The sequence below is a fragment of the Hemiscyllium ocellatum genome, chromosome 9 (genome assembly GCF_020745735.1).
Source record: "Hemiscyllium ocellatum isolate sHemOce1 chromosome 9, sHemOce1.pat.X.cur, whole genome shotgun sequence".
Taxonomy (NCBI): domain Eukaryota; kingdom Metazoa; phylum Chordata; class Chondrichthyes; order Orectolobiformes; family Hemiscylliidae; genus Hemiscyllium; species Hemiscyllium ocellatum.
This window is the reverse complement of record NC_083409.1, coordinates 83,267,155-83,289,838: the sequence shown is the minus strand read 5'-3', so window position 1 is coordinate 83,289,838 and position 22,684 is coordinate 83,267,155.

The following is a 22,684-nucleotide window of genomic DNA, read 5'->3' as shown; positions in this document are numbered from 1 at the left end:
TGTCTAGATCTGTGTTGGAGCAATGAGTCAGGACTGGAGAACCCAATCACCTTTTCACCAACCATTAGTCTGATAGCTTGCTTGAGACAAAAGTGGCACAAAGAATAAACACACTGTGACTGCTGGCAACATACTAAGCTCAGACTTAAAATGTGCTGCCTATGGTCACAAATCATTGAAGGATTGGAATTCATCTCCATTGAGAAAGATTCCAGGCCAGTGACAGAGCGTACACATGGCAATATGAGTGCAGTGTACAGCACCTTTCATCCTGGGTAGGCTTTTAATGTGAATAAAGCAATGTACTCTCTCGTTCTGCCCCACTTTATCAATGGCAAAAGACATATGGGTGGTCTGTCTCATGTTGATGGCTTTGGTGACTTCCTTGACATAGCAATGGACAGCAAACAGAGAGATGCCCAATTTTGCAGCCTTGATAGTGCTCATGTTGACCTTGACAGCCACAGACAATGTTGGCTGCTTCCTGGATTCAGTTGTCAATAGAGTGAAGGCATAAGTAATAATCATCTTACGGTGAATGTGCCTAAGACTCACTGTGGTTATCACCTCCTGTTCAGGGACCACCTCACTAATACTGTCGTTAGAGATATTCCTCTCTCTTGACTTTCTTCTGCTCCCACACTCTTTGAACCCGTGACTGATTTGAAACTGCCAGAACAAAAAAACGTTGCAATACCAGTAAGACTATTTGGCAGTAAAAATCAAAGTCAGATAAGCAGGCCAAAAAACATAATCAGCTACCCCATACGACAAAGCAAAAATAACCTGTAAATACTGCTGCAAAAAACGTCACTAAAAGTCCAGTCTACCTTTGGCTGGATGGCTTTATCACCTATCAAATCCAGAGCTAGCATATGCTGATATCAAGCAGAATGAGCGGAAAGATCTCGATCTCAGTGTTTACCATTATTATAGATTACACCTTGTAGCAACACACTTCAATATAACAAGCAACACTAATCTGGCTCGTACTTAATGCTCTTTTTTTTCTTTTCCAATTGCGTGTTTATCCATCTGAAAAAAAGTTGTTTATCCTCAAATGCATAGGCCATAGCATCTGGAAGAAGGTTCAGCCACTTACTATTGATCAGTTTTAACTTGCAAACACACATAATCTGCACTTGATCTAGGCATTGCATGCAAGTGAAGTAATATAAACATTTTCTGACACTAAATTAATGAATTGGGAGCAAATTTGTAATGTCCCAAATTATTAATATAAAGACTAGAAAACTTTGATTTGTTTGAAATATATTTTAATATATATGCATTTTTTTTTCTGAAGAGCAAGAATGCCTTGAAAAGAGCATCGCTCCGAAAGCTAGTGTGCTTCCAATTAAACCTGTTGGACTATAACCTGGTGTTGTGTGATTTTTAAATTTGTACACCCCAGTCCAACACCGGCATCTCCAAATCTTGAAAAGATAGTTCTTCTTTTTTAGCTTTAAATAGAGCAACAGAACCCGTGGCAAGTGATCATCCTATTTTATGCCATTGTGTTCCTGTACAGTTTCGAAAACAATAGCTATTGGATGGTGAGCAGTGGGCACTGCCTTGTTTGCACTAACAATTTCACTTTGTTAATCATTTTTATTCATATATCAGAATTCTCTATTCATCTTTGGTTCTTTTAAATGGTTGTAAAGAGAGAAACGATCATTTCAGCTGTTAATAATATTTATGTTACCAGACTTCACAACCAGCAGGATTTCCTCTGACATTGTTTCCTGTGAGTGCTGGTGTGACACTGAGCCTGACCCATGTAATTCAATGTCAATTGGAAAACTTTAAAAGTACATATATACATACTATATGTGTGACCATAGGTGTAAATAAATGGATATACATATCATCTTTGAAAATACGTCTGCAAAAAATTTATCTGATGGTAAAATACTTGTGGAATAATAGCAATTCTATTCTTCTGAATGAGTCGCTATCATAAAATATATATTAAGGTATGTTCAGAGGTTGGAGAACTCAGCATGATCAAGTATAGTAAACCTATCTTTAATCCACACTCCCTTCAATCTCTGCCTTCAACGTTTGGAGGATGGGATTGCTGAATTTGCTTCATTAAATAAAATGCAGGAAGAAAAGAGTTTGTGAATGAAGTATTCCACCTGTCACACCGTTCTCCATGATTTTATTTCCTTGTAGCATTTACTTGTGTTGGCCAGTAAAATGCTGCCTTACTTAGTACGACTTTATATTTAAGAATTGCCTTTTGCATTTTGACACCTACTTAATTACCATTGAAACATAGTTGCTGTTAAAGATAGACCAATTAACACTTTTTAAATGGTTTTACTTAAGCAATGACACTGGAAAATCTCCCCATTTGCCTTTGATTGTACAATGGGATCATTTACCTCTGAATAGACAGATGAAGGCTGCAATTCAGCACTCCCTTTGTAAAGCACCTAAGTAATATCCTAGAGTATAGAGTCATAGAGATGTACAGCATGGAAACAGACCCTTTGGTCCAACCTGTCCATGCCGACCAGATATCCCACTGCCAGCACCTGGCCCATATCCCTCCAAACCCTTCCTATTCATATACCTATTCAAATGCCTCTTAAATGTTGTATTTGTACCAGCCTCCATCACTTTCTCTGGCAGCTCATTCCATACTCGTACCATCCTTTGCATGAAAAAGTTGCCCCTTAAGTCTCTTTTATATCTTTCCCGTCTCACCCTAAACCTATGCCCTCCAGTTCTGGACTCCACAAGCCCAGGGAAAAGACTTTGCCTATTTACCCCATCCATGCCCTTCATAATTTTATAAGCCTCTATAAGGTCACCCCTCAGCCTCTGACATTCAGGGAAAACAGTCCTAGCCGGTTCAGCCTCTCCCTATAGCTCAAATCCTCCAACCCTGGCAACATCCTTGGAAATCTTTTCTGAACCCTTTCAACTTTCACAACATCTTTCCAATAGGAAGGAGACTGGAATTGCTTGCAATATTCCAACAGTGGCCTACCCAATGCCCTGTACAGCCGCAACATGACCTCCCAACTCCTGTATGCAATACTCTGACCAATAAAGGAAAGCATACCAAACCAAATTTCCGTATAATTAGTAATTACATGGAAAAAAGGTGGGTTGATCCGGAAGAGTCAGCATGGATTTCCAAAGTGAAATCATTCCTAATTTCTCCTTGAATTAGCTAAAATTTCCTCCAAGTAAACATGGGGAAAATTAAAGCCATTTTCTTACATCTCCAGCATGATGAGTGTTTTTTAGCTGTTGATTCAGTTATCCTCTCCAGCCAATACTTAAGGCTGAACCAGACTGTTTGCACAGTTTGGTATCTATTTGATCCCATGTTTTGCTTCTGATTCTATACCCATCTCTTCACAAAGACTCCCTGCTTGCACATCTATAGTATTAACTGTACCTCAGGCCTTTGCTGTTGAAATCCTTATTCATGGTTTTGTTACCTTAAAATTCAGCTGTTCCAATTCTCTGAACTAGCTTCCAATTTTGCATCCTTTGTCAGTATAAACTTACCCAAAACAATTTGACTAAGCATGTATGGTAGAGTCACTTGGAGAAACATATCTAATTATGTGTTTCAGTTGATACAATTGTCAGATAGCCTCTTTCTGAATGCTTGGCTGATTTTCAATGATCATTGATTATCTCAGCAGGGTCTATTTACTGTGGTTGACATGGGGTGTTAGTTTGATTTGTTGATATCTTAATGAGGTTTTAATGATTGATTTTTTAATGTTCATATTTATTTGGACAGATTTAAGTGATGTGAACTGATTGATACTGAAACCATGAATGGCAGCATCTAATTTACACTTTTATAAGTCGCAGTTTTATCGAAGCCTTTTTGAATGGATGTTTTTTCTTTCTTGAGCATTTCAAGACATATCAAGCAAAAAGTGGAGTGCTATGTCACTGATTATAGTTAATGTAATAAAGCAATGTTGTATCATTCTGCAGTACATGGTCAGATCTGAGAAATACACATTGATACAAGTGCTGGAACTGAAATCAAAGTAAAACTATTTTTTTTAAGTTCTGTTGTGGGAACCACAAGACATATCAGAAATTAAATAAGCAAACTGTCAATCTATATATATGTGAAATGTGTGAGAAAAATCAATTCATGATTTTTATGTCAAATCCCATGGTTTTCAAAGTGGTTGTTTCTTGATTTAGGAGGTTGGTGGAAGTGCCTTTGAATAAATTGCATTTACAGCTGCAGTACTGACGTTCTACCAGCAGATGACAGTGTCATACTTGCAGTTCTGTAACCAACCTGGGACACATGCAAAGCCACCCATCTCTCCAGCAATTGCTGTTGATCCCTTCTCTCAAACCCCACAAACTGACTTGGCACTCTCTCTCACAACTTGACTGAATTATAGACCTGCATCTTGTCATTCTACTTGCATACCTAACCAGAATACTTTGATGTCCAGCAGTAAGTAACAACTTGCATTTGAGTTAAGCGTAGGGGCAAATCTCATAAACCAGCTCCACCCTTACAGTGCTTGACCTGGTGTCAGTGCTAGGAATCCAGTCAGTGGCAAGTACATCCGGGTATGAGGAGAGGGAGAATCGGGCCAGCAGTGGACAAAAGGGGCACTATAGAGGCAGGGTAGGCCATTCATGATTAAAAACCGAAAGAACTGCAGGTGTTTTAAATCAGAAACAAAAACAGAAGTTGCTGGAAAAGCTCAGCAGGTCTGGCAGCACCTGTGGAGAGAAATCAGAGTTAACATTTCGGGTCAGGTGACCCTTCCTCAGAGGAGAAAGTGAAGTCTGCAGATGCTGGAGTATCAGAGCTGAAAATGTGTTGCTGGTAAAGCGCAGCAGGTCAGGCAGCATCCAAGAAACAGGAAATAGGGCTTATGCCCGAAACGTCGAATTTCCTGCTCCTTGAATGCTGCCTGGCCTGCTGCGCTTTTCCAGCAACACATTTTCAGCTCAGACCCTTCCTCAGAACTGAGTGAGGAAGGGTCACCAGAATGGAAACGTTAACTTTGATTTCTGTTCACAGATGCTGCCGGACCTGCTGAGCTTTTCCAGCAACTTCTGTTTTTGTAGGTCACCCAAGAGGTGGGAGTGGTACAAAAGTCTGAGAAAGCCTGCTGTGCCTTGCAGAGACGATCCTTCCTTGAAACCTAATGGCAATGACACTCAGCCAAAGTAGCATAAGATTTAGCCCATTTTAAAAGTTCAACTTTCCTCACTTTAGTTCTAAGTCCCCCGTCTCAGAATCACCTCTGTACCTCTCCATTTTAATTGAAAGTTCTCTCAGTTAGTTCTTCACTCTTCCGCAAGAGGCCTCTCACAGCTACATTGCCAGTTATTCCCTTCTTGTGAAGGAATTAAATTGCCTTTGTTCAGCAGAACCGTAGCCACTTTTGGAATATCGCACGCAATTCTGGTCTCCCTCCTATCGGAAGGATGGTGTGAAATGTGAGGGGCTTCAGAGGGGATTTGCAGGGATGTTGCCAGGGTTGGAGGGTATGGGTGGTGGGGAGAAGCCAAGCAGACTGCGACTGTTTCACCTTGCATGCCGGAGGCTGAAGTTTATAAAATCATGAGAGGCGTGGATAGGGTAAATGGGTCAGGGTGGGCGGGACGGGTGGTGAGGGAAGGTTTGAAGGGGATGTAGGGGGCAGCTTTTTCATTCGGAGGGCAGTGTGTGTGGGGGGTGGGCTGCTGGGGAAGGCAGTTGCAACATTTGGAGGGCATCTGGATGGGTGTATGAATGGGAAGGTGTTGGAGGAATATGGACTAGATGCTAGCAAACAGGACTAGATTGATTCTGGATATCTGTTCGGCAGAAACGACTTGGAGCAAAGGGCCTGTTTCTCTGCTGTATATCTCTATGACTCTATTTAAAGTGTGATCGCAGAGCTATGGAAGAGTGGATTTGACTCCAACAATGGGAGGATTTGTCACCATCTTGTGGTGAGAGTCAAGTGCTACATCTAAAGCTTTGGTGATGGCATCCTGTTAAAACTGACAAGGACAGATTTTCTGATGTACTAAAGCTCAATAGGGTGAGTGCAGATGGAGTGAAACTTGTTGAGAAAATTGTGTGGAAATATTCTCTGTGAAGTTGCTGCCAATTTAGTGTCACATCTAATTTTCTGTTTACCTCGATACAAGAGAGCCTTGCTGGTGTGCTTCCAATTAAACCTGTTGGACTATAACCTGGTGTTGTGTGATTTTTAACTTTGTACACCCCAGTCCAACACCGGCATTTCCAAATCATTGGTACCTTTCAGTTGATTGTTTTAAAATTAGTTCACAACAAAGCATTTTAAATGTCTATAGATTGCATACACTCATACAGAAGTTAAGTCTGTCAGTCTAAGTCTTTAGCCAAAAAGTATGGATTCGACCTTTATACATTTGTATCTTAGGGGCATTGAAGTCCAGCCTCTCCTTTCAAAGAACACAGGTCAGAGGGCTGTTTCTACCAACCTCACCCCCAAATCTGGCACAAATAGCGCCAAAAGGTATTTTAATTACTGAATTTCTAATTGCAAATAAGTAAGAGCCCTCATAGGGAAGAGCATTCATTACTGTACACTGAATTCATCAGATTTGTTAGATTCATCAAGAACAAAAGCCATATACTCAAATTTGCTCACTTCTCTTTGCAGTACTGAAATGAATACGACATAGCAGCAGAACGTGCACTTGAGCGTGTATTAGAAACTATAAAAATCACCCTCCTCCGCATCTTCAATATCGTATAACACATCCCAGTCTGCTCTTTAAACGTATCATCATATAGATCAACAACACTAACGTCATCAGCAAACAAATCACAACCAAGTACTCTGTGCCATCAAGTGCACTGGAAATTGCATAATTCTTAATGATAAAATGGCAATTTCTGTTTGAATTTCAATCTAGGTCTTTATGATCCATTCACAACATTGCTGACGTCGGAACCCCTTATGCTGCGTCCCTTATAAAGTAGATGAACATACAGTTCAAAAACAGGAATTTTGAGCTTTCAAAAGGATCATGATTGATCTGATTACACCAGATTCCTGCCTGCCCCAATAATCTTTTGCGTCTTTGCCTCTCAAGAATCTATCTGCCTCATTCAAGGCCTTTGCATCCACCACTTTTTGGAAGAGAGAGATCCAAAGTCTCACAATCCTGTGTGAAAAGATAATTCTCCTTATCTCTGACTTTAATGGGTGACCCCATTTTTTGAAACAGTGACCCGTAGTTGTAGATTCTCTTACAAGAGGAAGCATTCTTTCCATAGGTACTCTGTCAAAACCCCTCACGATCTTCTGTGTTTCAACCAAGTCACCTCTTACTGTTTTAAACTCAAGACGATATAAGCCTAGCTTGTCCAGCCTTTTATCATAAGACAACTGCCCATCATATATATTGGTCTGGAAAACCTTCTCTAAACTGTATATAATACATTTATATTCATCCTTAAATGAAGAGATCAATACTGCACACAGGTCTTTTCTCTTTTGATCATCCAGTCATTCAACATTTTTTCTGTGCTATTTTTGAAGGCCTTAATTAGAGAGACAGCCAATGTTTGAACAAGGCTTGTTAGAAAGGCTGAAATCACTGCAATGTCACTGTTTTGTGATTTATCTTCAGGAACAATCAGCAATAAGATGGGGAATCTCTTTTCTTTATGTGATCCCCAGTTATCCTCAAGAAGGTGGTAATGAACTGCCCTCTTGAGCTGCTGCAGTCTATTTGGTATAGGCAGATCCAGGAGGTTTAAGATTTTAACCCAGTGACAGTGAAGGAACAGCGATATATTTCCAAGACAGAATGTTGAGTGGCTTGGAGGGAAACTTGTAGGTGGTGGTGTTCCCATGTATCTGCTGCCCTTGTCCTGTTAGATGGAAGTGATTGTGGGTTTGGAAGGTGCTGTCTAAGGACCCTTAATGTTTGTAGATGTGGTGCCTATCAAATAGGTTCCTTTGTCCTGGATGGTGTCAAGCTTCTTGAGTGTCATTTGAGCTACACTCATCCTGGCAATCTGTTATCCATGCTAATTACACCTCCAACATCACATGCTCTTTCTTATTAAGTTAAAAATCAATTAAACCTGTTGGGCTATAACCTGGTGTTGTGTGATTTTTAACTTTGTACACCCCAGTCCAACACCGGCATCTCCAAATCTTTCTTATTAAGTAGTGAATGTGTGGTACATCATCAAGCACCTCCAAATATATGACAATCACTGCTTTTTCTTCATCTTGTTATGCTTGTTACTTTGTCAAAGAATTCTAATTATTTTGTCAGGCATGATATCCTCATCAAGAAGTCATGCTGACTCAACTTAATCATAACATATATTTGTAAATGGTCTGCTATTACAGACTTCATAATAGATTTCTCAATAACAGATTAAAAAAAACTTACCTCTAGTTACCTCTAGTCTTTTGACTCCATCCTTCTTTGATTTAAGGTATTACATTGGTAGTTTTCTAATCTTCTTCGCTTTTTCCTCCTTTATTATTTAATATTTTTTGGAATGCTGCTAGCATATTCTACCATGAAGACTGATGCAAAATATTTATTCAACCACCTACCATTTCCTAGTTCCTATTGTTATTTCCCCAGCCTCATTCTCTAAGCGTCCTTAGTTCCCTTTGGCCTTTTTCTTCCTTTTATGCATCTTTTTTTAGAAACTGTTGATGTTCGTCTTGATATTACATGCAAGTTTACCATCAAATTGTGTTTTCGTATTTTTTGGTCATCTTTGTTGAGAAAGAAACTTTCCCAAACCCCTAGCTCATCTCTAACTTTGCCACATAGTATGGTGAAACAGCCAGGTCTCATGATCAACTTTCCAAAGGTGCTAAATCCATCTCAGGCCCCAATCTGCACCATTTGTTCTCTGGGCAAAAATCAACACTTTAATGTTAAATACCATTTATTATATGTTCCAAATTTACAAAGAGCCCATTTTAATTCTGTTGACCAATTTGCAAGAATTCAAACCTTTTTGAGTTAACATTAACATATAGTCCTGGTGATACTTCAATAAATCTCAATGAAAAAACACTCTGGAGCTGAAACATGCGAAAGTCACTGGTTTAAAGAGCTTCTTAGATCAGAGGAAGGATATCTTCAATGTTCCCTTAATTCTACAATTTGAATCTATGGTTTTAATAGTTTATCTTCTATCCAGATTAAGGTGTGTTTTCCTTAATATTAACACTCATTTACCAGGTATTAGTACTCGACAACCAAGATAATGTCTTGATTTGGAGATGCTGGTGTTGGACTGGGGTGTACAAAGTTCAAAATCACACAACACCAGGTTATAGTCCAACAGGTTTAATTGGAAACACTAGCTTTCGGAGTGCCGCACAACCACCCGATGAAGGAGTTGCGCTCCGAAAGCTAGTGCTTCCAATTAAACCTGTTGGACTATAACCTAGTGTTATGTGATTTTGAACAAGATAATGTCTATTTTTGTTCTAACTCCCAATGCCTGCCTCAGGATTGCTTCCATGAGAGAAGTTCTTCTTGTTTCTAGCACTCTAGTGGGATTGGGACTTCACTGGGTAATTGAACAGTGACAAACATTCAAAAACAAACCTGGAAGCACAAAATGTGAAATGGGAGATCAGATCCTTCCAGCTTTGTAATGTGAAGTAATATGACCAAGTGTTTGTACCTGGCCTGGAACAGTAACCATATGATGAAGATTTACATAGAGGTGAGCTGAGACTTAACATTGCTGTGAAAAGATATTGCTGTATAAGGCAGTTAGTATCTGAAAGGGTTAACTGACATCACAAGGTAAAAATCAATGAGGTAAAAACAATGACTGCAGATGCCGGAAACCAGATTCTGGATCAGTGGTGCTGGAAGAGCACAGCAGTTCAGGCAGCATCCAAAGTGCAGCGAAATCGATGTTTCGGGCAAAAGTCCTTCATCATTCCTGATGAAGGGCTTTTGCCCGAAACATCGATTCCGCTGCACTTTGGATGCTGCCTGAACTGCTGTGCTCTTCCAGCACCACTGATCCAGAATCACAAGGTAAACTCTGACCATCTGAATATAAAGGACTGTTCCTGGGAAATGATAACCATTTGTATAAACCAAAAGAACTGCAGATGCTGTAAATCAGAAACAAAAATAGAAATTGCTGAAAAAGCTCAGCACATCTGGCAGCATCTGTGGAGAGAAATCAGTTAATGTTTCAGGTCGAGTGACCATTCCTCAGAACTGATGGCAGATAGGAAAATAAACTCTCATTTTCCTCGCTGCCATCAGTTCTGAGGAAGGGTCACTTGATCTGAAATGTTAATTCTGATTTCTCTGTACAGATGCTGCGAGATGTGTTGAGTTTTTCCTGCAATTCCTGTTTTTGTTTCTAACCATTTGCGTACCATTTGTTGTTGTATTGCTAAGTCCATGTAGCTAACACTAATATACATTCTCCCCTTAAGCTGAGCCTGATGGTCAGCTTCAGATTATCTCCAGATTAATGTAAATGGCTATTACATATTATGTAATAAACTTTTACTGCTTATCAAGGCTATCTTCTGTCAAGAACTTCAAATGGATGTCTTCCCCTTGTGGTATCAGCAACTTACACTAATATGACTACCTAGGATTGATGGCAGTGAATCTACCCAAAGCATCTCAATTGTGAACATGACCTGAACATATACCATACTGACAGAAGGGTAGATTTTGCCTAATTGTTAATGAGAATGTTGTAGGGATGAGATGCTTCAATTATGGAGATATATTGGAGAAATTGGGGCTATTTTCCCTTGATATGAGAAGACTAAGGAGGACTGTGATACAAGTTTTCAACATCATGGAAGCACCTTGGACAGTGTTAATAGGGAGAAACCATTCCCCTTCGTGAAAAGATTGAGGATGAGAGGGCACAAATTTGCAGTAAAGATTTCAAAGGAAGCAAATACAATGAGTGCAGAGGTCAGATTTGGAATGCAATGCCTGGGAGCATGGTGGGGAGAGGTTTGATTGAAGCATTTGAAAGGGCATTGGATGATTATTTGAATAGAAACAATTCGTAGAGTTGTGTAGAAAAGGCAGGAGAATGGCATTAAGTCATAATGGTCATTTAGACAGTTGATACAGTTGTAATATGCAGAATAGACCTTGTGCACAATAACAATTCTGAGGGTATTCCATGGTAACAGCTGTTGGGCATGACTATCTTATCTAATATCCTGCATTGATGATCTTTCAAAGAGCACAGCCTTCCGAGGTGAAGAAGGAAGAAAAGATGCCAGTCAGTGTATCTTTGAATACTTAACAGCTTTAAAGCACACAGAGTGATCAGCCAGCTTCTATGAATGTAATAGCCAGCTGTTTAAAATATACTGCAGATGTCAAACCAGTATCAGGCCTTGCTCAAGAAGCTTAAAACTGCTAGAAATAGTGAAAAATGGAGGAAAATCCTTGTGAGGACCATATAGTCTCACCAAAGCTACATGGGAAAATGTATTAATGTTATATTAACCATATTACAGTAATTTATATCAGATGCTCAAAGCAAGTTAAATCCCATTGAAGGAGTGAAAATGAAAATATTGTGGCTGAGATTTTTTTGAAAAAGGCTTAATTACTATATTCTGTGAACAAGCATTTCTAAAATCATTCAAATTTATCAAGAAAAGCAGCAGAAAATGTCATAGAGTCATACAGTATAGAAATAGACTCTTTAGTCTCACTCATCCATGCCGACCAATTTTCCCAAATTAAACTTGCCTGCATTTGGCCCATACTCCCCTATGTCTTTACACATTCCTGATGGAGGGCTTATGCCCAAAATGTCAATTCTACCACTCCTCAGATGTTGCCTGACCTGCTGTGCTTTTCCAGAGCCACATTTTTTGACTATTCATTTACCTGTCCAAACATCTTTTAAATGTTTCACTGTACCTGCACCTATCACTTCCTCTGGCAGTTCATTCCACATACAAAGCACCCTCTTTTTGAAGACGTTGCCCCTCAGGTCCCTTTTAAATCTTTCTCCTCTCAGCTTAAAAGAAAGCACCAAGTTCTGAACTCCCCCAATCTAAGGGGGAAAAGGGGAAAGGGCAGCTGCTATTCACCATATTTATGCCACTCATGATTTTATAAATTGCTATAAGGTCACCGTTCAATCTCCTATGCTCCAATGAAAAAATTCCCAGTCTATCCAGCCTATCCTTATAATTCAAACCGTCCAGTCCCAGCAACATCCTCATGAATCTTTTCTGAACCGTCTCCACTTTTAAAAATCCTTCCTTTAGCAGGGCGACTAGAACTGTATCTCCAAAAGTGGCTTCATAAATGATTTAACTCATAAATTTGTATAAATTAATTAAATAAGCAGAGATGGTTGGGCAGGTGATGTACTGTAGCTGTATGATGTGGGAGCTGACTGATCCCATTGTGAATGGCAGTGACCACATCTGCAGCAAGTGTTGGTTGCTGAAAGAACTCCAGATCAGAATTGATGATCCGGAATCTGAGCTTCAAACACTGCGGCACATCCGGGAGGGGGAGAGTTACCTGGACGCTTTGTTTCAGGAGGCAGTCACACCTGGTAGATTAAGTAATTCACATTCTGTCAGTGATCAGAAATAGCAGGGTGTGACTGTAAGTGAGGCTGGTAGGGGGATTCTGAGTTCAGGAGTGGAGGAGCCTCAGTCCTTGACCTTGTTTGACAGGTATGAGCTTTTTGCTCCCTGTATGGATGAGGAAAAAAGCTGTGGACAGGATGAGCCAGCTGACCACAGCACCAGGGTGCAGAAGGCCATTCAAGAGGGGGGAGCAAAGAGACAAGTAGTTGTTATAAGGGATTCTATAATTAGTGGGCAGATAGTATCCTTTGTGAGCCGGATCGGGAGACCCGCGTGGTGTTTTGCCTGCCTGGTGCCAGGGTGCAGAACATCACTATATGGCTGGAAAGGATATTGGAGAGGGAGGAGGAGGATGCAGATGTTGTGGTCCACATTGGCACAAACAACATAAGCCAGGCTAGGGTGGAGGACCTGTTTGGGGATTGTCAAGCACTAGGAAGGAAATTGAAGAATAGGTCCTCGAGGGTCATAATCTCTGGATTACTACCCGAATCACCTACTAATTGGTATAGGGACATGAAACTTAGGGAATTAAACATGTGCCTAAGAGATTGGTGTGGGAAAGAGGAATACCATTTCATGGGACATTGGCATCAGTTACGGAACCAGAGGGATCTGTACCGATGGGATGGTCTTCATCTGAACTGATCTGAAACCAGTGTTCTGGCAAAAAGGAAAAATAGGGTGGTCACTAGGACTTTAAACTTGTGAGTCGGGGGGAAGAGAAAGGGAAAGCAACAGGAAGTACAAGAAAGCAACAGAATCAAGTAGAAAGATAAGCAGCAGATTAGACTGCTTCTGTGCAGAGTTTAAGTTTGAGGCAGACTAGGAATGAAGCAAAAAGAAAGGATAGCTTAGGTAGAGGTGATGGAAATCTTGAGGATAAGAAAATTAGTATTAAGGTGCTTTACTTAAATGCTCGAAGCATTTGTAACAAAGTAGATGAATTAACGGCATAAATCATCATAAATGATTATGATGTGGTAGGCATCACAGAGATGTGGTTGCAGGATGTTCAGGACTGACAGTTAAACATCCAAGGATTTACAACTTATCGAAAAGACAGGGAGATGAGCAGAGGGGGCGAGGTTACCTTGTTAGTTAAGAATGAAATTATGGCACTGAATGACAAAGGGTAGATGATGTGGAGTCTGTGTGGGTGGAGTTGAGGAACCACAAAGGCAAAAAAAAACATAATGGGAGTTATGCACAGACCTCCCAGCAGTGGTCAGGACCAGGGGCGTATCTATCAAGAAATAGATAGGGCATGTTAGAAAGGTAAGGCCAAGGTGATCAAGGGGGGAGCTCAATATGCAAATGGACTGGGAATAATATTGCCAGTGGATCCAAAGAAAGGGAAGTCATGGAATGCTTACAGGATGGCTTTTTGGAACGGCTTGTGATGGAGCCCACAAGGGAGTGGGCTATTCTGGACTTAGTGCCATGTAATGAGCCAGACTTCATAAAGGATCTTAAAGTAAGGGAACACTTTGGAGGCAGCAATCATAATATGGTAGAGTTCAGTCTGCAGTTTGAAAGAGAGAAGGTAAAATTGGATGTAATAGTGCTATAGTTAAAAATAGGTAATCACAGGGGCATGAGAGAGGAACTGACAAAAATTGACTAGAAGCAGAGCCTAGTATGGGATACAGTAGAGCAACAATGGCAAGAGTTTTTGCGTGTAATGGAGGACACAGTACCCGGTTTGGGGAGGGTGGGGATTAGACATCCATGGCTCACAAAGGAAGTCAGGAAAGGTATCAAAGAAAACGAAAGAGCCTATAAAGTGGCCAAGAGCACTAGGAAATCAGAAGATTGTGAAGACTACAAAAACAAACAGAGGATAACATGGCGAGAAATAAGGAAGGAGAGGATCAAATATGAAGGTAAGCTAGCCAGTAATATTAGAAATGATAGTAAAAGTTTCTTTCAATACATAAGAAACAAATGAGAGGCAAAAGTAGAGATTGGGCCGCTCCAAATTGATGCTGGAAGACTAGTGCTGGGGGATAAGGAAATAGCTGAAGAACTTAGTAAATACTTTGTGTCAGTCTTCACAGTGGAAGACATGAGTAATATCCCAATATTTAAGGAGAGTCAAGGGGCTGAGTTGAGTATGGTGGCCATTGCAAAGGAGAAAGTACTTGAAAAGCTAAAAGGTCTAAAAATTGATAAATTTCCTGGCCCCAGTAGGTTACATTGTAGAGTTCTGATGGAGGCGGCTGAAGAAATAGCGGAGGCATTGGTTGTAATCTTTCAAAACTCACTGGAGTCAGGGAAAGTCCCAAATAATTGGAAAATCACTGTTGTAACCCCCTTGTTCAAGAAAGGATCAAGACAGAAAATGAAAAATTATAGGCCGATTAGCCTAACCTGGGTTGTAGGTAAAATTCTAGAATCCATTGTTAAGGATGAGATTTCTAAATTCTTGGAAGTGCAGGGTTGAATTAGAACAAGTCAGCATGGATTTAGTAAGGGGAGGTGCTGCCTGACAAACCTGTTAGAATTCTTTGAAGAGGTAATAAGTAGGTTAGACCAGGGAAACCCAGTGGTTGTTATCTTCCCAGACTTCCGAAAGGCCTTTGATAAGGTGCCTCCCGGGAGGCTGCTGAGTAAGATGAGGGCCCATGGTATTCAAGGTGAGCTATTGGCATGGATTGAGGATTGGCTGGCTAACAGAAGGCAGAAAGTTGGGATACAAGGTTCTTTTTCGGACTGGCAGCTGGTGATAAGTGGTGTCCCGCAGGATTCCGTGTTGGGGCTGCAGCTGTTCACTTTATATATTAATGATCTAGACGATGAGACTGGGGGCATTCTGGTGAATTTTGCCAATGATTAGGTGGACAGGCAAGTAGTTCTGAGGAGGCGGGGAGGCTACAGAAAGATTTAGACAGTTTAGGAGAATGATCCAAGAAATGGATGATGAAATTCAATGTGAGCAAATGCAGGGTCTTGCAGTTTGGAAAAAAGAGCACTGGCATGGACTATTTTATAAATGGTGAGAAAATTCATAAAGCCAAAGTACAAAGGGATCTGGGAATGCTAGTACAGGATTCTCTAAAGGTTGACTTGCAGGCTGAGTCCATGGTTAAGAAACAAGTGTAATGTTGTCATTTATCTCAAGTGGGTTGGAATGTAAAAGCAGTGATGTGCCACTGAGACTTTATAAAGCTCTGGTTTGGCCCCATTTAGAATACTGTGTCCAATATTGGGCCCCACACCTCAGAAAGGACATACTGGCACTGCAGCATGTCTAGCAGAGATTCATACGGAAGATCCCTGGAATGGTAGGCCTAACATACGATGAATGGCTGAGGATCCTGGGATTGTATTCATCAGAGTTTAGAAGGTTGAGGGGAGACCTAATAGAAACTTATAAGATAATGTATGGCTTAGAAAGGGTGGACGCTGGGAAATTGTTTCTGTCAGGCGGGGATATGAGGACTCATGGGCTCAGCCTTAGGATTAGAGGGGGTCAATTTGGAATGGAAATGGGGAGACATTTCTTCAGCCAGAGAGTGGTGGGCCTGTGGAAATCATTGCCACAGAGCACAATGGAGGCTGGAACATTAAATTTCTTCAAGGCAGAGATTAATAAATTCTTAATCTCACAAGGAATTAAGGAATAATTGGAGAGTGCAGGTAAGTGGCGTTGAAATGCCCATCAGCCATGATTGAATGGTGGAGTGGACTCGATGGGCTGAATGGCCTTACTTCCACTCCTATTTCTTGTGGTCTTATGGTCTTACTAACATCCTGTACAACCGCAACACGATGTCTTTAGATGAAAGGAAACTTGTTAAGGAAATTGTTAAAACAGCAGCATAATTTGACTAATTACAGTCAGTTTTGAGGGAAAGACTAATTTTTCTAATGCATTTGAACATATTCTGAATAGCTTAATAACAGCAAAATTTATTTTTAAAACCAAAAATGATACAAATATCATAAGGAACAAGAATAAGTGGTGTGAATCATACACATTGTTAAGAAAAAGTCACAAAAATCACAAAGAAGGGAAAAATATCATGAATTAATTTTCCCCTCCATTTTGAAGAAGAAAGATATAATGTTTCTTCATTTTAAAGCATTTCAATGATACTTAAACATTTGAAAATTAGTTCACAGCAAAAATAGGAGGATACTTCTGAAACATTTAGATATTTTTCAACTTTAATCAGCAGAAATTGAAAAATTCTGAAACATTAAATAAGAAGATGAAGATCAAAAGTCTTCATTAAAAATGTCTGAATTGTGGAGGCTTCTTAGCAAATCATCATCATCCAGTAAACAAAGAAAGTAATTAGCTTTTAAAAAAACTGTGGAAGAAGATAACATTTAACACAAATGATGTGATTGTACAGTTTAAAGCACTGAACAACAAAGCCGGCTATATCTGTGAACAATTCCAAGTAAATCATTTAAATAAGAGCAACAATAACAGTTAAATACAATTACAATACAGAAAGAAATTGCACCCTCTAGCAGACTTAAAACCACAAAACGTTCAGACTGGTCTGTATGGAAGGGACAATTCATGTGAGACCGCATTGCTTCAGGATTGCAGGAGAAGCCCAGAGAGGAATAAGTGTACACATTTCTTTGCTCTGTAGGTACAATAAAGATCATATTTTGGAGGCCAGACTTTAGGAAAAATGAATGATAGTTTTGATGCTATTGAATTTGACAGTTACATTAAATGCTAATTATATGTGGAAAAAACAAGATTTAATAGAAGAATACAGCTTCTAGGACAACATGTTGAAACTTCATTAATGATTTTTACACATTGTCAAATTTTTTTAACCATGGTGATTTACAACCATAATTAATTAATTTGAGCCAGAATGGTCATGGGAAATTCAAATCCATCTCTTTATTACAATTGAAAGTAATCACTCTTTGGAATGAGCTGTCCACATAGTGGTAAAATCTGAAACCCAAAACATTACAAGACAACGGTCGGAACTGAAAGTCAACCTCGCTCAAGAAGCTAACCAGACTTTGTCAACCTTGCAGAGGAGGTTCACCAGGATGTTGCCTGGTATGGAGGGTGCTAGCTATGCAGAGAGGTTGAGGGATGATGTCTTGTATGGAGGGTGCTAGCTATGAAGACAGGTTGAGGGATGTTATCTGGTATGGAGGGTGCTAGCTATGAAGACAGGTTGAGGGATGTTGTCTGATATGGAGGGCTCTAGCTATGAAGACAGATTAGAATTATTTTCATTAGAAAGTTTAAGGGAGATATGTGTGAAAAGTTCTTTATGGAGAGGATGGTGGGTGCCTGGAACATGTTGCCAGTGGAGGTGTTAGAGGTGGGAACGATAGCATAATTAAGATGTATGCAGACACCTACATGAATGGGCCGGGAGCAGAGGGATACAGATCCTTAGAAAATAGGTGGCAGGTTTAGATAGAGGATTTGTGTCAGCATAGGCTTGGAGGGCTGAATGGCCTGTTCCTGTGCCGTAATTTTCTTTGTTCTTTGATCTGAAGTATAATATCATGAAAATGCCACGGGATAAATCAACAAAAAGACTTTAAATCCTTTGATGTTAGAACTCACTGATCTGGATGTGCAGTTAAAATAGACACACAAATAGAAACAATGTTGAACCTTAGAACTGTAATGCAACTTTTGTAATAAAGTAAGAAAGTGTAAGAAAGAGAAATGCAGAAGTAAAAGAAAACTCATTTGAACCACTGAACTATTAATGCTTACTTGCACAATGTGGTTAATTATGAAAACCTATTTCAAGCACAGACCATATTTCACTAGTATTGATAACTGATTACGTTTTGACCACAGACACCCCCTCCTTCCTTATATGAACCAAAATCCTTGACAAGGTATCTGAAGGGCACCTGAGTATCACTAAATGCAGATCTTCAGTGTGGTGACCATGAATTACTAAACAGGATAGAAGGCTTTTTTTTTCACTGATTGCAATGCAACGCATCAAAGAAGAGATTTGTTGATTCTTCCCACCTTTCCTAACCGAACCACTGCAATGTGTAGGAACTTGGCTGTTTGCATTTTAACATTTCTTCAGTGGAACTATTAAAGGGAAAAGAACTTAAGACTCAGACTTCTCCCCTACGACTCCACTTTCAAGGAACTATGAACCTGCACTCCAAGGTCTCTTTGTTCAGCAACACTCCCTAGGACCTTACCATTAAGTGTATGAGTCCTGCTAAGATTTGCTTTCCCAAAATGCAGCACCTTGCATTTATCTGAATTAAACTCCATCTGCACTTCTCAGCCCATTGGCCCATCTGGTCCAGATCATGTTGTAATCTGAGGTAACCCTCTTCGCTGTCCATTACACCTCCAATTTTGGTGTCATCTGCAAACTTACTAACTGTCCCTCTTATGCTCGCATCCAAATCATTTATGTAAATGACAAAAAGTACGGGACCCAGCACTGATCCTTATGGCACTCCACTGGTCACAGGCCTCCAGTCTGAAAAACAACCCTCCACCACCACGTTCTGTCTTCTACTTTTGAGCCACTTCTGTATCCAAATAGCTAGTTCTCCCTGTATTCCATGAGATCTAACCTTGCTAATCAGTCTCTCATGGGGAACCTTGTTGAATGCCTTACTGAAGTCCATATAGGTCACATCTACTGCTCTGCCCTCATCAATCTTCTTTGTTACTTCTTCAAAAAACTCAATCAAGTGAGACATGATTTCCCACATACAAAGCCATGTTGACTATCCCTTGCCTTTCCAAATACATGTACATCCTGTCCCTCAGGATTCTCTCCAACAACTTGCCCACCACCGAGGTCAGGCTCACCGGTCTATAGTTCCCTGGCTTGTCTTTACCACCCTTCTTAAATAGTGGCACCACGTTTGCCAACCTCCAGGCTTCCGGCACCTCACCTGTGACTATCGGTGATACAAGTATCTCAGCAAGAGACCCAGCAATCACTTCTCTAGCTTCCCACAGAGTTCTCGGGTATACCTGATCAGGTCCTGGGATTTATCCACCTTTAACCGTTTCAAGACATCCAGCGCTTCCTCCTCTGTAATCTGGACATTTTGCAAGATGTCATCATCTATTTCCCTACAGTCTATATCTTCCATATCCTTTTCCACAGTAAATACTGATGCAAAATATTCATTTAGTATCTCTCCCTTTTTCTGTGGCTCCACACAAAGGCTGCCTTGCTGATCTTTGAGGGGCCCTATTCACTCCCTAGTTACCCTTTTGTCCTTAATATATTTGTAAAAACCCTTTGGATTCTCCTTCATTCTATTTGCCAAAGCTATCTCATGTCCCTGTTTTGCCCTCCTGATTTCCCTCTTAAGTATACTCCTACTTCCTTTATACTCTTCTAAGGATTCACTCGATCTATCCTGTCTATACCTGACATATGCTTCCTTCTTTTTCTTAACCAAACTCTCAATTTCTTTCGTCATCCAGCATTCCCTAAACCTACCAGCCTTCCCTTTCACCCTGACAGGAATATACTTTCTCTGGATTCTTGTTATCTCATTTCTGAAGGCTATTTCTCAAATAACCTTTAGCTAACTCATCTTGATTTAAAGAATAAAGGAAACTTTCCTGAATACTATGTATCCACTCACTGTTCTCTTGAAATGTAATTTTATACCCTGAATCTCTTACAAACCAAAATATACATCTCCAAGCTTTGTTGCTAAGTTAACATAAACCCAGCTTCAGAAAAGTGTGTTTGTGCTATTCATTATCACATATGAACATTGTTGGCTATCCTTCGACCGTCTGAGAAAAAGATGATGGCAGCTGCAGCTCACTTAGTTGCACTTTTACCTCTGAGTTGGAAGACTGTGGGTTTGAGTCCAACTGGAGAGACCCAAGTACATAATAACATTTGCTGATACTCCAGTGCAGTTCTGAGGGAATGTTACACAATCAGAAGTGCTGTCTTTTAGATGATCTGGTAAACCATGGTCACTTCCATACTCCATTGAGTACCTTAATGTTTCTCTGTCACTTTTGCAAAATCAGGAGAGTTAATGTCTGTGGCCAATACACATCCCGAAATTAGCATTGAAAAAACAATGATCTCGATAATATAAAAGATTTGGATATGAACATAGGAGGTATAGTTAGTAGGTTTGCAGATGACACCAACATTGGAGGTGTAGTGGACAGCGAAGAAGGTTGAAAATGTGTTGCTGGAAAAGCGCAGGCCAGGCAGCATCCAAGGAGCAGGAGAATCGACGTTTCAGGCATGAGCCCTTCTTCAGGAATTGGCTGAAGAGCTTCTGGGCAGAGGAGATGACCTGGGGTGTGCAGTGGGAGAGGGACTCACTGAAATCCTTGTAGAGGGAGGAAGAGAGCTTTTTCAAGGAAGGCATCCTTGTAAGAGGATTCGCAGTAGGTTAAAATCTTCTAGGAGAAAGTGAGGACTGCAGATGCTGGAGATCAGAGCTGAAAATGTGTTACTGGAAAAGCGCAGCAGGTCAGGCAGCATCCAAGGAGCAGGAGAATCGACGTTTCGGGCATGAGCCCTTCTTCAGGAATAGGAGAAAGTGAGGACTGCAGATGCTGGAGATCAGAGCTGAAAATGTGTTGCTGGAAAAGCGCAGCAGGTCAGGCAGCATCCAAGGAACAGGAGAATCAACGTTTCGGGCATGAGCCCTTCTTCAAGAATGTCGAAGAAGGGTCATTCCTGAAGAAGGGCTCATGCCTGAAATATCGATTCTCCTGCTCCTTGGATGCTGCCTGACCTGCTGCGCTTTTCTAACAACACATTTTCAGCTCTGATCTCCAGCATCTGCAGTCCTCACTTTCTCCCAGCGAAGAAGGTTACCTCAGCTTACAATGAGATCTTAATCTGATGGGCCAATGGGCTGAGGAGTGGCAGCTGGAGTTTAATTTAGATAAATGCGAGGTGCTGCATTTTGGGAAAGCAAATCTCAGCAGGATTTATACACTTAATGGTAAGGTCCGAGGGAGTGTTGCTGAACAAAGAGACCTTGGAGTGCAGATTCATAGCTCCTTGAAAGTAGAGTTGCAGGTAGAAAGCATCCTGAAGAAGGCATTTGTATGCTTTCCTTTATTGGTCAGAGCATTGAGTATGGGAGTTGGGAGGTCATGTCGTGGCTCTATAGGATGTTGGTTAGGCCACTTTTGGAATATTGCGTGCAATTCTGGTCTCCTTCCCATTGGAAAGATGTTGTGAAACTTGAAAGGGTTCAGAAAGGATTTCCAAGGATGTTGCCAGGGGTGGAGGATTTGAGCTATAGGGAGAGGCTGAACAGTCTGGGCTGTTTTCCCTGGAGTGTGGAGGCTGAGGGGTGACCTCACAGAGATTTATAAAATCATGAGGGACATGGTTAGGATAAATAAACAAAGTATTTTCCCTGGGGTGGGGTAGTCCAGAATTAGGGGGCATAAATTTAGGGTGGGAGGGGACAGATATAACAGAGCCCTAAGGGACAACTTTTTCACTGAGAGGGTGGTACATGTAGGGAATGAGCTGCCAGAGGAAGTGGTGGAGGCTGATACAATTGTAAGGCATTTGGATGGGTATATGAATAGGAAGGGTTTAGAGGGATATGGGCCAAGTGCTGGCAAATGGGACTGGATTAGGTTGGGATATCTGGTCGGCATGGACAAGTTGGAACAAAGGGTCTGACTCTATGACTCTATGGTCATGAGTGGAGAGGCCAGGCAATGGAGAAGTACCAAGAAAGAAATGATGATAAAGACACAATGATTTCATACTTGCAAGGTTAAGTAAGGGGGATGTAGTGGGTTAGTGGTAATGTCAGGAGCCAAGCAACCTAAAGGCCCAGGCTTTAAGCTGTGGGGATATGGGTTCATATGGAATTTAAACTCAATGAATAACTTGTAGAACAAGGATGTCTTATTACAATTTACAGGACATTGGTGAGGACACACCTGGAATATTGTGCGCAGTTTTGGTCTCCTTTTCTGAGGAAGGATGTTCTTGCTATAGAAGGAGTACAGTGACGGTCTACCAGATTGATGCATGAGATGGCAGGACTGACGTATAAGGAGAGATTGAGTTGGTTAGGATTATATTAATTAGAACTTAGAAGAATGAGGG